The sequence below is a fragment of the Lycium ferocissimum genome, chromosome 8, assembly GCF_029784015.1.
Source record: "Lycium ferocissimum isolate CSIRO_LF1 chromosome 8, AGI_CSIRO_Lferr_CH_V1, whole genome shotgun sequence".
NCBI classification, from domain to species: domain Eukaryota; kingdom Viridiplantae; phylum Streptophyta; class Magnoliopsida; order Solanales; family Solanaceae; genus Lycium; species Lycium ferocissimum.
In genome coordinates, this window is record NC_081349.1 from 44,970,420 (window position 1) to 44,982,930 (window position 12,511).

Here is a 12,511-nt window from a genome sequence, read left to right on the forward strand (position 1 = left end):
GAGCAATCTCTTTCGGTGATAAATAAATTGGTCAGTTATTATCCTACTCTTACTCATTAATATATTTGCTATTTCAAATAAACTGGCTCATAGTTTGTTGAGTAAAGTTTCATTTTATCTTATTTTACTTAGATTAGATATTTTGCTACAAGACTTTTTCAACACTTCCCTGAAAAATTATGATAGAAAAACAATTAAAGACAGTGGGGTCTTTTCATGGATAAATTAGCCGGTATGACGACAAATTTTTGGCAGAGAATATAAAGAGACGTTGGTGTTTTGATCTCTTGAGCAATAATTGTATTATATATGTTTTCACTTTTTTTTTTAGTCTGCTCGAAAAAAAAATGTAATTTTTTTTGGGACCACAAGATTAAACGATGGTACAATTTTTAGTTGACAAGATTCAAAAGTCTTTTTTAACTTTTAAACTCCGTTCCACGTTAAAACCAGATAAACAAATTAAAATAGAGGGAGTATTCAACTGGGGTTATTCTTTTCTCTGCCGCTTCATTGACTTGTACTTTTAGCTGTCTATATATTACAGTGGAGTACTTTTGGTGCGGGGGCCACAGAGTGTGGACGGTATTTCCCACTTGCCTATATACAGTGCATAGAAAACCGAATAACAATAATTCTGACAACTGGAGTAGAGCCCATGTAATAGAAACTTTTCATATTTTAAGTGGTACTTGTTCATTTCTTCTGTCCTATTATCATCAATTGAGATCTCTTACCACAACCACAATCTTACCACAGCTATAATTATCAACAAAATTTCTGTTTTTCTTTTCATACGTACAACTAAATCCATGGCTTCTTCTTCTTTGGCGAGTAATTCACAGTACTTTCATCGATGGAAGTATGATGTCTTTCTAAGCTTTAGAGTTGAAGATACTCGCAAAACATTTACAGGTCACTTGTACGAGAGTTTGAGAAACAGAAGATTTTTCACCTTTCAAGATGATAAGAGGCTAGAGTACGGCACATCCATCCCAAAAGAACTCTTAAAAAATACCGAAGAGTCTCAAGTTGCCCTCATCATTTTCTCAAAGACTTATGCTACATCTAGGTGGTGCTTAGATAAACTAGTGAAGATCATGGAATGTAAGGATGAATATGGACAAATTGTCATTCCAGTCTTCTATGATGTGGATCCATCACATGTTCGAATACAAACGGGGATCTTTGCAGAAGCCTTTGAGAAACATGAATCAAAGTATAAGCATGATATTAAGGGAAAGCACAAGGTGCAGGATGGAGGACAGCTCTAACTGAAGCGGCCAATCTAAGGATTTGACATCTATCAAGGGTGAGTCAAAAAATATATGCAACAATTTATTATACGTGAAACGTTGAAATGTTTTATTTTATAATATCTTGATAAAAAGAATGGCAGATGATTTTATATGTTTTTATCATTTTTTTTTTTTAACTAAGGATACTGCACAATCTAATTCACATAAAAATGTTTTATTTTATATTTTCTGAAAAAAATAAAATAATGGTTGATTATATATATTTCTGTCAGTACGAAGGCATAATTCCTATCAATTTAATTACTCAATGCCATTGTTACATTGATAATGTTTTGACAGGCCCTTCAAGAGTTTGATTTATGTGGCTATTCCTTTTTATCATAATTATGCACTGTGCAGTGTGAAATGCTTCCCATTATTGACTTTCTTACCTGCATATATCAACAGTCTTCTTATTTTTGTAGGGTTGAATCTGACTGTATTCCAACATATTGTTGACTGTATTTCGATTATGCAAGACTTCTTTATCTTATTTACAAGATGTGGTGGGAATAAACACTCATTTAGAGAAAGTAAAATCCCTGCTAAAAGGTAGAAATCAATGATGTTCGGATTGTGGGGATTTTGGGCATGGGTGGAATCGGTAAAACGACTATTGCAAGAGCCATTTTTGATACACTCTCGTACCAATTAAAGAAAACAAACGTGGAATGTATACTTTGCAAAATATCCTTCTCTCAGAACTATTAAAGGAAAAAAGCTAAATATGTGAATAATAAGGAGGATGGAAGGCACTTGATGGCTCGTAGACTTCGTTTGAAGAAGGTTTTAGTTGTGCTTGATGACATAGATCACAGAGACCATTTGGATTACCTGGCAGGGGATCTTGATTGGTTTGGCAATGGCAGAAGAATCATTGCCACAACTAGAAATAAGCATTTTATAGGGAAGAATGATGTACATGAAGTGACTACACTAGCTGACCATGAAGCTACTCAATTATTCAATCAATATGCTTTTAAGGAAGAAGTTCCAGATGAGAGTTTCGAGAAACAAACTTTGGAGATAGTTAGTCATGCTAAAGGCCTTCCTTTAGCCCTGAAAGTGTGGGGTTCTTTCTTATATAAGAAGAATATAATTGAGTGGAGAAGTGCAATAAAGCAAATGAAAATTAATTCTGATTCAGAAATTGTTGAAAAGCTCAGAATTAGTTATGACGGATTGGAGCCCATACAACAAGAGATATTTCTAGATATAGCATGCTTCTTGAGAGGGGAAGGAAAAGATTTCATCATGCAAATTCTCGACGACTGTGATTTTGGAGGCAATATCGGATTGCGTGTCTTAACTAACAAGTCTCTTGTGTTCATCTCTGAATATGATACGATTCAAATGCATGACTTAATACAAGATATGGGTAAATATATAGTGAACATGCAAAGAGATCCAGGAGAACTTAGCAGAATATGGCTCGCTGAAGATTTTGAAGAAGTGATGATCAACAAAACAGTAAGTAGGCTAAACAATCTACATAATAACATTTCATTTCTAGTTTTCATATTCCGGAGACATAGGGAAGTCAATTCCAATTATTTGTTCCTCTTGCTTCATTTAGGTACGTCGTTTAGTTAGTTGTTTACTTTAGTGGGAGAAGCAATTAATAATAATTGCCTAACACGACTTAATCGTCAAGTAGACACTTCAATTAACGTTGCATAATTCGTTTATCTTATGTCATTAAGCCATGAATTAGTCTAGTAGCCGCTTAAGCTGTTTAATCCAACTTTATTCTTTGGATTAACTTGAAATTTGTACAATAATATGTACGTGATAACTCAATCAGGAACTTTTTTAAGCTAATATCATCTAGATATTTACTCTGAGTGATCTTTTATTAGTAAAAACTCTCAATTGGAAAAGTACAAGGAGGGCCAAAGTCCACCTTACTAATCCACAATTAGGAATTCAACTTACCGTTGATTATTTTTTATGTAAAAAAATGACGATGGTTGGTACTGTTTCAATTACAATTTCGTTCTATCACAACATAAAAACTTTTAGACTTGACAGTGTGGAACTTCTCAGAAAATGTACTATTAGAAAATAAAATTATAGAATTGATGGCACAAAGTATTTCTCTTAAGCAATATATTTCTTAAGAAAGACATAACTAATATTGTACCTTAAAATATTTTATGGTTCTCTTCCAAGAATTTCAATTGCAACAATAAATAATAAAAAAACATGATGAAGTTTGGCATTAGGAAGAGTAAGAAAGTAGTCATACTGGCTTGTGGAATTTATAACAGATATTTGAAGTTATAATTTGTTGACTAATGATTCTTTCACCAGGGGACCAAGGCAATGGAAGCAATCTGGTTACAACATATTCAAAAACTATGCTTTAGCAAAAAGAGCATGAAAAATATGAAAAGGCTCAGACTATTATGCATAGATTCGTGGACATGTGATGGCTCCATTGAGTACCTTCCCAACAGCTTGCGTTGGTTTGCCTGTTATGAGTATCCTTTGGAGTCATTGCCAGAACAATTTGAACCCAAAAGGCTTGTTCATCTTGATCTCTGATCCAGTTCACTGCGTCATTTATGGACGGGAACAAAGGTACAATAGCTGAATTCTTTTTTTTTTTTTGGACAAATATATAAATAGACACTCAGAGTTGGCAACAACCATCAGATATACACCTTAATTATCCTATTGGACACCATATAGACATCACCTTTTATTGACATAAAAGTGTCTTCTGAACACATTAATCTGACCTGGCAACAGGCGGGAAATACAATTGCTTCGCGGTGGGTGATTTATTAACCAGTTTCAACCGTTAAAAACATAGGAACTCACATTTTCTTTCCCCATCCATCGTCAATTTAGGTACCTCAGTTTAATGCAAAGGCACCAAAAAGAAAGATTTTGAAGTCAGATTTGAGTGAAATGCAATATGACAGAACACAAAATGCACGAACTCAAAGCATATTCTAGAGAGAAATAGGAATGCTTCACAACTGCCATAGGAATGGAAGCAACGAGCTTTTGCTAAAAAGACGAGAGACCTACTTTCACAATCACTTGGAAGATCTTTTCTTCCTTTTTATTTTCTTACTACATGAGGAGAGATTGGTGAGAGAGGCCCAATGCTAAAATGAAGACAGAAAAGTGATCCAATTGGAGAGAGGGGTGATCTCTGTTTTGAGAGGAGAAGAAATAAGAGGGGTAGGGGTTTGAACTTTGAAGACGTAAGAGGGGGGAGGTTTATTTATTTTTTAGTTATTGTATTTCTTTCTCTCGATAAACACGTGGCATCTTTGATCTTCAAAATCACATTTGTCACTACTTCATTGGTTCATTCAACATGTCATAGCGATTGAGATTCACGCGTGAAGCCTACTGGAAATGAGTGTGCACGACGCACACATATGACAATGAGAGGTGTCTATATGATCGTTACAATAATCAAGATGTCTATCTGACAGTTAGAAATGCCAACTTTAAGTTATTATCTATATATTTGGCTTTTCTTTTTCTCTCTAACTATTGTTGTCCTTTAATTTTGTGATATTGAGCAAATACTATAGCTTTCATCCCGTATTTACCCTTAATTTCTACTCAGATTTTCTTTCCCCGCGCACCGTCAATTTAGGTACCTCAGTAAAAAGAAAAGAGTTTGAAGTTAGATTTGAGTGAAATGCAATATGACAGAACACAATGCATGAATTCAATTCAAGATTTCTATGGCTTGTTTTAAATCAAAAGTTTCAAAAGTCTTTCTTTCTTTCTTAAAACTCTATACAACTATTTTCTAGAATGATATATACATCCTTTTGAAATGTTTTCTTCAATCTTTCTAATATTTCCTAGATTGTGTATTGTATAAGCTTTCTACGTTGCTTCGGAGTTTTAACTCTTTGTTTTTCCCATTTTATATTAGACTTCCTTAAAGAATCAAACACCTTTCTCCTTGGCTACAGTTTTTTCAATCATTTCCATATAAAATTAACATAAGTTTTTATAATGTACTTGATTTAGTTTCTGAACATGTAATGTCCATATAATTTCTTAAAGAAAATCAATTTCTAATTTCACACAAGATAATGTGTTGACCATCATAATCCAAAAATATTCATTTTTAGTGTGTGGGAGTAAATCTTTTAATACTTTTTAGGAACACTATCAACAATAATTTAAATTCAAGAAAACAGATGTCATTTCATGCCCACAAATACAAATGAATAACAGAAAAGAAACGAAATGCTTTCTAAATTCATAGATAGCCCATTAGCCAAATCTGTGATTCTGATACAGTAATTCTGAACAGCATTTGCCATCTCTACGGACGCTAGATCTCAGCGACTCTAGAAGCCTGATGCAAACACCAGATTTCATGTGGATGCCAAATTTAGAGTATTTGGATCTGAGGAAATGTTACAATCTTGAAGAAGTTCACCACTCCCTGGGATGTTCCAGAAAACTCATTCGGTTAAATTTGAAGTATTGTGAACGTCTTAAGAGGTTTCCTTGTGTTAACGTAGAATCTCTTGAATATCTACATCTACGGCATTGCTCTAGTTTACAGAAATTTCCAGAGATCCTAGGAAGAAGTAGGCTGGAGTTAAAGATTAATGTGGGGAGCTCTGGGATAAGGGAACTACCATCTTATATTCAACATCAGACTCATATTACCAAGCTAGATTTGAACGATTTACGATACCTTTTAACTCTTCCAAGCAGCATTGGTAAGTTGAAAAGTTTGGTGGAGCTAGATGTGAGGTTCTGTGTAAACCTCGAAAGCTTGCCAGAAGAGCTAGGGGATTTAGAGAACTTGGAGACACTCGATGCCAGCTATACTCTAATTTCACGACCTCCATCTTCCATCGTGTGCTTGAATCTTAAATCCTTGAATTTCGCAAAAAGAAAATTGGAAGAAGGCCAAGTTGCAGTTAACTTCTTGTTCCCTCCGGTGGCTGAAGGGTTACAGTCATTGGAAATTCTAAATCTCAGATACTGCAATCTAAGAGATGGAGGACTTCCGGAGGACGTTGGATGCTTATCCTCATTGAATAGTCTGGATCTCAGGGGAAATAACTTTGATCATTTGCCTCGAAACATAGGTCATATCAGGTTGTGAGAGGCTTAAAGAGTTGCCAGATTTCATTGAGATGCCAAATTTGAAGACTCTGAATCTGTCAAAGTGTATGAATCTTGAAGAGTTGCCAGATTTCACGGGGATACCAAATTTGGAAACTTTGGATCTGTCAAATTGTATAAATCTTCAAGAGGTTCATCAATCCCTGAGATTTTTAGAAAAGCTCTATACATTAGAATTGACCAATTGTAAATGTCTTAAGAGGTTTCCAGGTCTGTGCATTGATACTCTTAAATATCTATGTCTACGGGATTGCTCTAGTTTAGAAAATTTTCCAGAAATCCTCAGAAGCATGAAATTGGAGTTAGAGATTCACATCCTAGATTTGAGTGGTTTAGAAAACCTTGTAACACTTCCGAGCAGCATTTGTAAGTTGAAAAGTTTGGTGAAGCTAAATGTGTCGGATTGCTCAAAACTTGAAAGCTTGCCAGAAGAGATAGGGGATTTAGAAAACTTGGACCATCTTGATGCCCGAGATACTTTAATCTCACAACCTCCACATTCCATTGTCCGGTTGAACAAGCTTAAATTCATGAGTTTTGCAAAACAAATATTAGAAGTAGGCCATGAAGATGGAGTGTACTTTGTGTTTCCTCCGGTGGCTGAAGGATTACTCTCATTGGAAATTCTGAATCTTAGTTACTGCAATCTAATAGATGGAAGACTTCTGGAAGACATTGGATGTTTGTCCTCTTTGAAAGAGTTACATCTCTGTGGAATTGACTTTGAGCATTTGCCTCGAAGCATAGCACAGCTTGGTGGTCTTCGATTCTTGGACTTATCATATTGGGCTAAGCTTAAAGAGTTGCCAGATTTCATGGGGATGTCAAATTTGGAGACTTTGAATCTGTCACGTTGTACAAATCTTGAAGATGTTCATCATTCCTTGGGAGTTTTCAAAAAGCTCACCGAATTAAAATTGACTAATTGTAAATGAACTTAAGAGGTTTCCAGCTTTGTGCATCGATTCTCTTAAATATCTGTGTTTATGGGAGTGCTCCAGTTTAGTAAGTTTTTCAGAAATCTTTGGAAGCATGACATTGGAGTGTGAGATTCACATGCTAGACAGTGTGATAAGGGATCTAAAGTCGATCTATAATTCATTTCCACATGCCTTATTTCAGAATATCGCTTCCTTGCAACATGACATCTTTGCTTCAGATTCCTCGTTACAAAGAGTGTTTACCATGGAGCATCTTGGGAAGACGATCCGAAGTTGGTTCCACCATCAGGGAATGGATAGAAGTGTATCAGTCAATTTGCCTGAAAATTGGTACGTATGAGATAACTTCTTGGGATTTGCTGTATGTTACTCTGGAAGCTCAATTGACACCACGATTAACTTGATTCCCTTAGGTAATAATGAGATGTCGTGGATGACCCAGGAACTAGAGTTATCCGACCGATCAGAATGTGATACAAAATCTGCTGTTCATTTTTTCTTGGTACCTCTTGCTAGTTTATGGAATACATCTAAGGCAAATGGAAAAACACCAAATGACTATGGGCTTATTACATTATCTTTTTCGGGAGAAATGAAGGAATTTAGATTCCGATTGTTGTATCAAGACTAACCTGAGCTTGAGGCCTTGTTACAAATGAGGTAAAATAATGATGAACCAACAGAACATTGCATTGGGATAATGAGGAGCAGATCTGATAATGGTGAACAGCATGACCATGTGACCAATAAAACCAGTTGCTCCTCTCGTAAGAAACAAAGGTCACATTTCTAATATTCGTTGGAGCTCTGTATTTGAAAATATGCAGCAACAAGTAGAGTGGCCATGACTTGTTTTTCTAGTACAGGTATATGCCTCAATACTTCTTTTTTTCTAGTCTGTAGATGAAATTGTGTTCTCTCTTTTTATGTAATATTCTCCTTCTATTAGCTACAAAGTCTTTCCCAAAGCTGATAAAATGTTTTTTCTTTTTTCCTTTTTGTTTTCTTTCTTCTCTCTCCTATCCCCAATTGCATATGACAGGAGATCATCAATAGGTGATGTGTATATCCTCTAAGAGTTCTGTCAATTGATTCTCCGCCTTGTCTCCGCTTGGGCTGAGCCATGATTAACCACGGTGAGTTAAAGGATGTGAACAAATATAAACTTTTTATGCTCAAATCGGATCATGGAATCGTGCGATCTTAACTCAATTATCTCCTAGAAGTACTTAATAATCAAGAATTTGAGCTTGAAATATAGTAAACTCTAAAATGTAAAGATAATACTACAAATTAGGGGAAATTATAATGAAGTAATAGCACCACTATTTAAGTTATGGATACCAGAAAGTTAGTCTTCCATTTTGAGAAAATGTTAGAAGTGCAGGCAACTCTAATGCAGTCACAGAAAAATGAAAATCCATGATATTTCACATGCTTTTCCTATCAAAGTGAATGATCATAACAACTTAGATTTGCTGCCCTTGAAAAGTTATGTATAAACATGCTCGAATTCTCTTATGCTCAGTTAGACAGAACTGCTTTACCCTCCTGAGCATCTGCTATCTTGACAGTTTTTCTAAAGCCTATTTTCAAGTATTTAGAAACAAATGTTGCTTTCTAAGTTCTATAATGTACTCAAATTTGTTTTTGGACTTGGTTCATTTTTAGTGGTTCTTTTCACATTTTAATTGGCTCTAAACGTATTTTGTTTATTTAATTAGTTTATGATACTATTACTATCTTATTCTTCAGATTGTATTACTACAGTAGTTTCTTTTGCTTGGGTTACCCTTCTGATTGTTGTTGTCTGTACTTTTCTTTGCTACCGTATTTTCACCAAGTTTTTACTTTGGCATTAGTCATACCCTTTTTCTTTATGTGGAATCATACTGGGTTTGTTGTTGTTGTAGTAATTAGTTGACTTACTCTTTCAATGTGAATGAGGGACTAGGCTTTCTCCTAAACAATTAATTATCATATTCGTTTTTATGTATAATGGTTTCTTAAAATACAATACTTTGATTGCTATTTCCTTTGTTCAAATTGGTTAATCAGAGGATAAGGACATGTTTCTATAATTCTTTGGCTTTGCTGTGTGATATTTGAGAATCAATCCCCTATAGTTGGCAAAAATGGCATAGTTCTCAACTTAATTTGTATATGATTCTATATCAAGACTCGCCGAGTAATGTAAACACTGTCCTGTGTTGTATCAAGGTATCATTTTGATGATTAACAAAAATGTTAGCTCGGTTGGTTGCTATAAGCTAAAGGATCTGGTCCTGCTAATTGGTTCTTGTATGGTGTCTGACACTTAATTCTAGCGGGAGTAAGGATTTATTTTCGCACGAGATATTTCATAGCTTTGTGGAACTTGACCTAGCAACCGTTTAAATAATATGGAGAATCTTGGTAGATCCTTGTTATTAGGGAGACCAAGTTGGTAGGAAGTAGCTAGAGTCATAATTGGAATTCAACCTATGAAAAGCGTGTGATATATTTCCTGCTTGTTTTTATTCTCCAGGTTTAGGAGATATTATTTTCCACATATGTTTATCCTTAACCTATGCTACTGATTGTGTGCCTCTATATTGATTGTTTTCCAGCAGGTTTACACACCTACATTGAGAGAACACAAAGCAAGAAATAATTCCTGAGAGCAAGAGAGATTAAATTGAAGAACCAAGTTTAAGCAATTGAAGTTACCGTCAGCTCTTTAGTTTGTCTAGATCTTGTAATATGAATTTTGAGTTGTAATCTTATTTGCTTATTCAAGAAGCATTACTGTACGATTTTTTTCCTGAGAGATCATTTTACTTTCAGGCTAAGAGATTAGCTTGGAGGTAGTAGCTACATTCGTGTTGATTATATTGTAGGCTGTTAAGTGACTAGGATTCAGTTTCTTAAGTTATAAAGAGTTTTTGTAACCGAAATTGTTCATCGTTTTAGTGAAGTTTTCTCGAGAGAAATCCTAAAGGTGAGTTGTGGTTTTTACTCTCTTGAGCAAGGAGGTTCCACATAAAACTTTCTGCACCTTACTTATTGAAGGAGTTGGTTGGACCGGTAATAAAAATCAGTTTCCAGTACGTAAACTTCACCTTGCATTTTAGTAGGCAAAATTTTAATATGCTTAAATGTCACTAACTCGTTTATCGATATTTAATTTACACTTGGATTAAATGTCATAAATTTTAGGGACGGAAATTTTATGATATTTAGGTAAATGTCGGTAAGAAATCTACGATATTTATGAAACATCACTTAAATTTTTTAACATTTAGATTAGTGTTGGTAAAAAACTTGCGACATTTATTTAGTTACAATTATGAAATGTCACTAAATATCGTAATGTGCTAGTGCAAAGAAATTAGGTCATATATAAATATAAATATAAATAATAGTGCACTAATACATTTGAAGTCACTAGATAGAAATAAATCATCATTTTCTTAAAATTTCTATTGAGATTTGAATCAAAGTTTTCTACGAAATTTTATTTTACTTTATTAGGGGTAACAATTAGAACATATATATGTTCTGACTCTCTACGAAAAATATAACTCGGAATAAAAACAGTACATTTTTCTATCAAACAGAAAAACACAACATTTAAGAGTGGGGGTAGCTTTTCTTTCAAGGTGGAGTCCATCTCAACAAAAGGGAAAAAAAAAGAAGTTTTATAAGGCATCATATTAGCTTTTATAAGGTATCATATTAGACATTTGAAGTTCGTTAACGGAATAGCATAATTAGGCAATTTGCTAATAGTGAGGGTAAATGTGTTCTATTTCTAATAGTTAAAGGATATTCTTGGACCAAAAATCAAATAGAGCATACTTTTATTCCATTTTCAATATTTCAGGATAATTTTCTTGCCTTCGCCGAATATAAATTGGAAATTGATTTGACCAGCCTAATCTGGGGTAGTAGGCTTGCTTTTACATATTTGTTATTGTTGTTGTCGTCTCAATCATTTAAAATGAATAGCCTCCTAGTAAATTGCAGCTGCTGCTGAAAAAATGATTTAAACATGACCACAAAAAAAAAAAAAAAAAAAAAAATCTCGTCAAAACCTAAAATATGTAATATAAAGTTGCACTACACACTATAAAGATATAAACAAAAAGTAAAAAATTATGCCTTAAAAAGCTACCACAATCACCTCTAAATGTGCCCGTTAGTTTCTTTTTATTTGCCCCATAGTTTTAGTCAAATTTAAGAGTCAATTCCACTTTACCCACTTAACATTTAATGGTTAGGAAACAATACCCTCTCCACATATTGAATGAGAACGATAAAGTCCTTATATATGATATTTTCCGGTGAAAGTTTCCTGTTTGAATAAAAATCTTTTTTTTTCTTTTACTTTTTAGAATTAAAATACAAAAATATATAACTCTTATTATTATTATTATTATTATTATTATTATTATTATTATTATTATTATTATTATTATTATTGTTATTGTTATTGTTATTGTTGTTATTGTTATTGTTATTGTTGTTGTTGTTATTATTATGATTATCATTACCATTCACTTGTTTAGTTGAAGATAATTTACTTCTTTTAGAATATAATTTAAGAACACAAAGAACACACATAAATAAATTAATACTTTACATAACAACAATTCCTTCATCTTACTACCAAAAAACATTTCTTCATCTAAATATATTTCATCAGAATTTCTAAAATTTCACATAAGATTGACTAATTTTCATATTTTCTTGAATTTTGTATATAATAATTTTTTCTCTATTGCAGAAATTTTAGTAATGATCTCAAAATTATAATTAAAAAAAAAACTCTTAAATTTTGAAGAAAGTAAAAAAGACGAAACCAAAATATTGTTTTGGATGAACATATTATACTTCCCGTTTTAATAAAATGCCATGTTAAGTCCGAGTAACATAAATATTAGTGGCGGAGAATAAAAATAAGAAAAGTAAAAAGGATTTTCTCTCTATAGACATGCTCTGGGCGCACCTTTAGCTAACGTGCACCAGGTTAGTCAACCATGGTGAGAGGGAGAAGAAAAAAGCAAACAGAAACCCTGATACCGGGGCAAGAACAAGGCCGAGGTCGTGGAAGACCAAGGAAAGTGCCGATTGCTACCTTTGGTAGCTCGGTGGGAGCTCGAA

General features: G+C 33.7%; 1 pseudogene; it reads left to right on the forward strand.

Annotated features, from left to right (window-relative positions):
* The first annotated feature begins 632 nt into the window (after window positions 1-632).
* Window positions 633-10,302, forward strand: LOC132066409 (TMV resistance protein N-like; annotated as a pseudogene).
* Window positions 10,303-12,511: the final 2,209 nt, after the last annotated feature.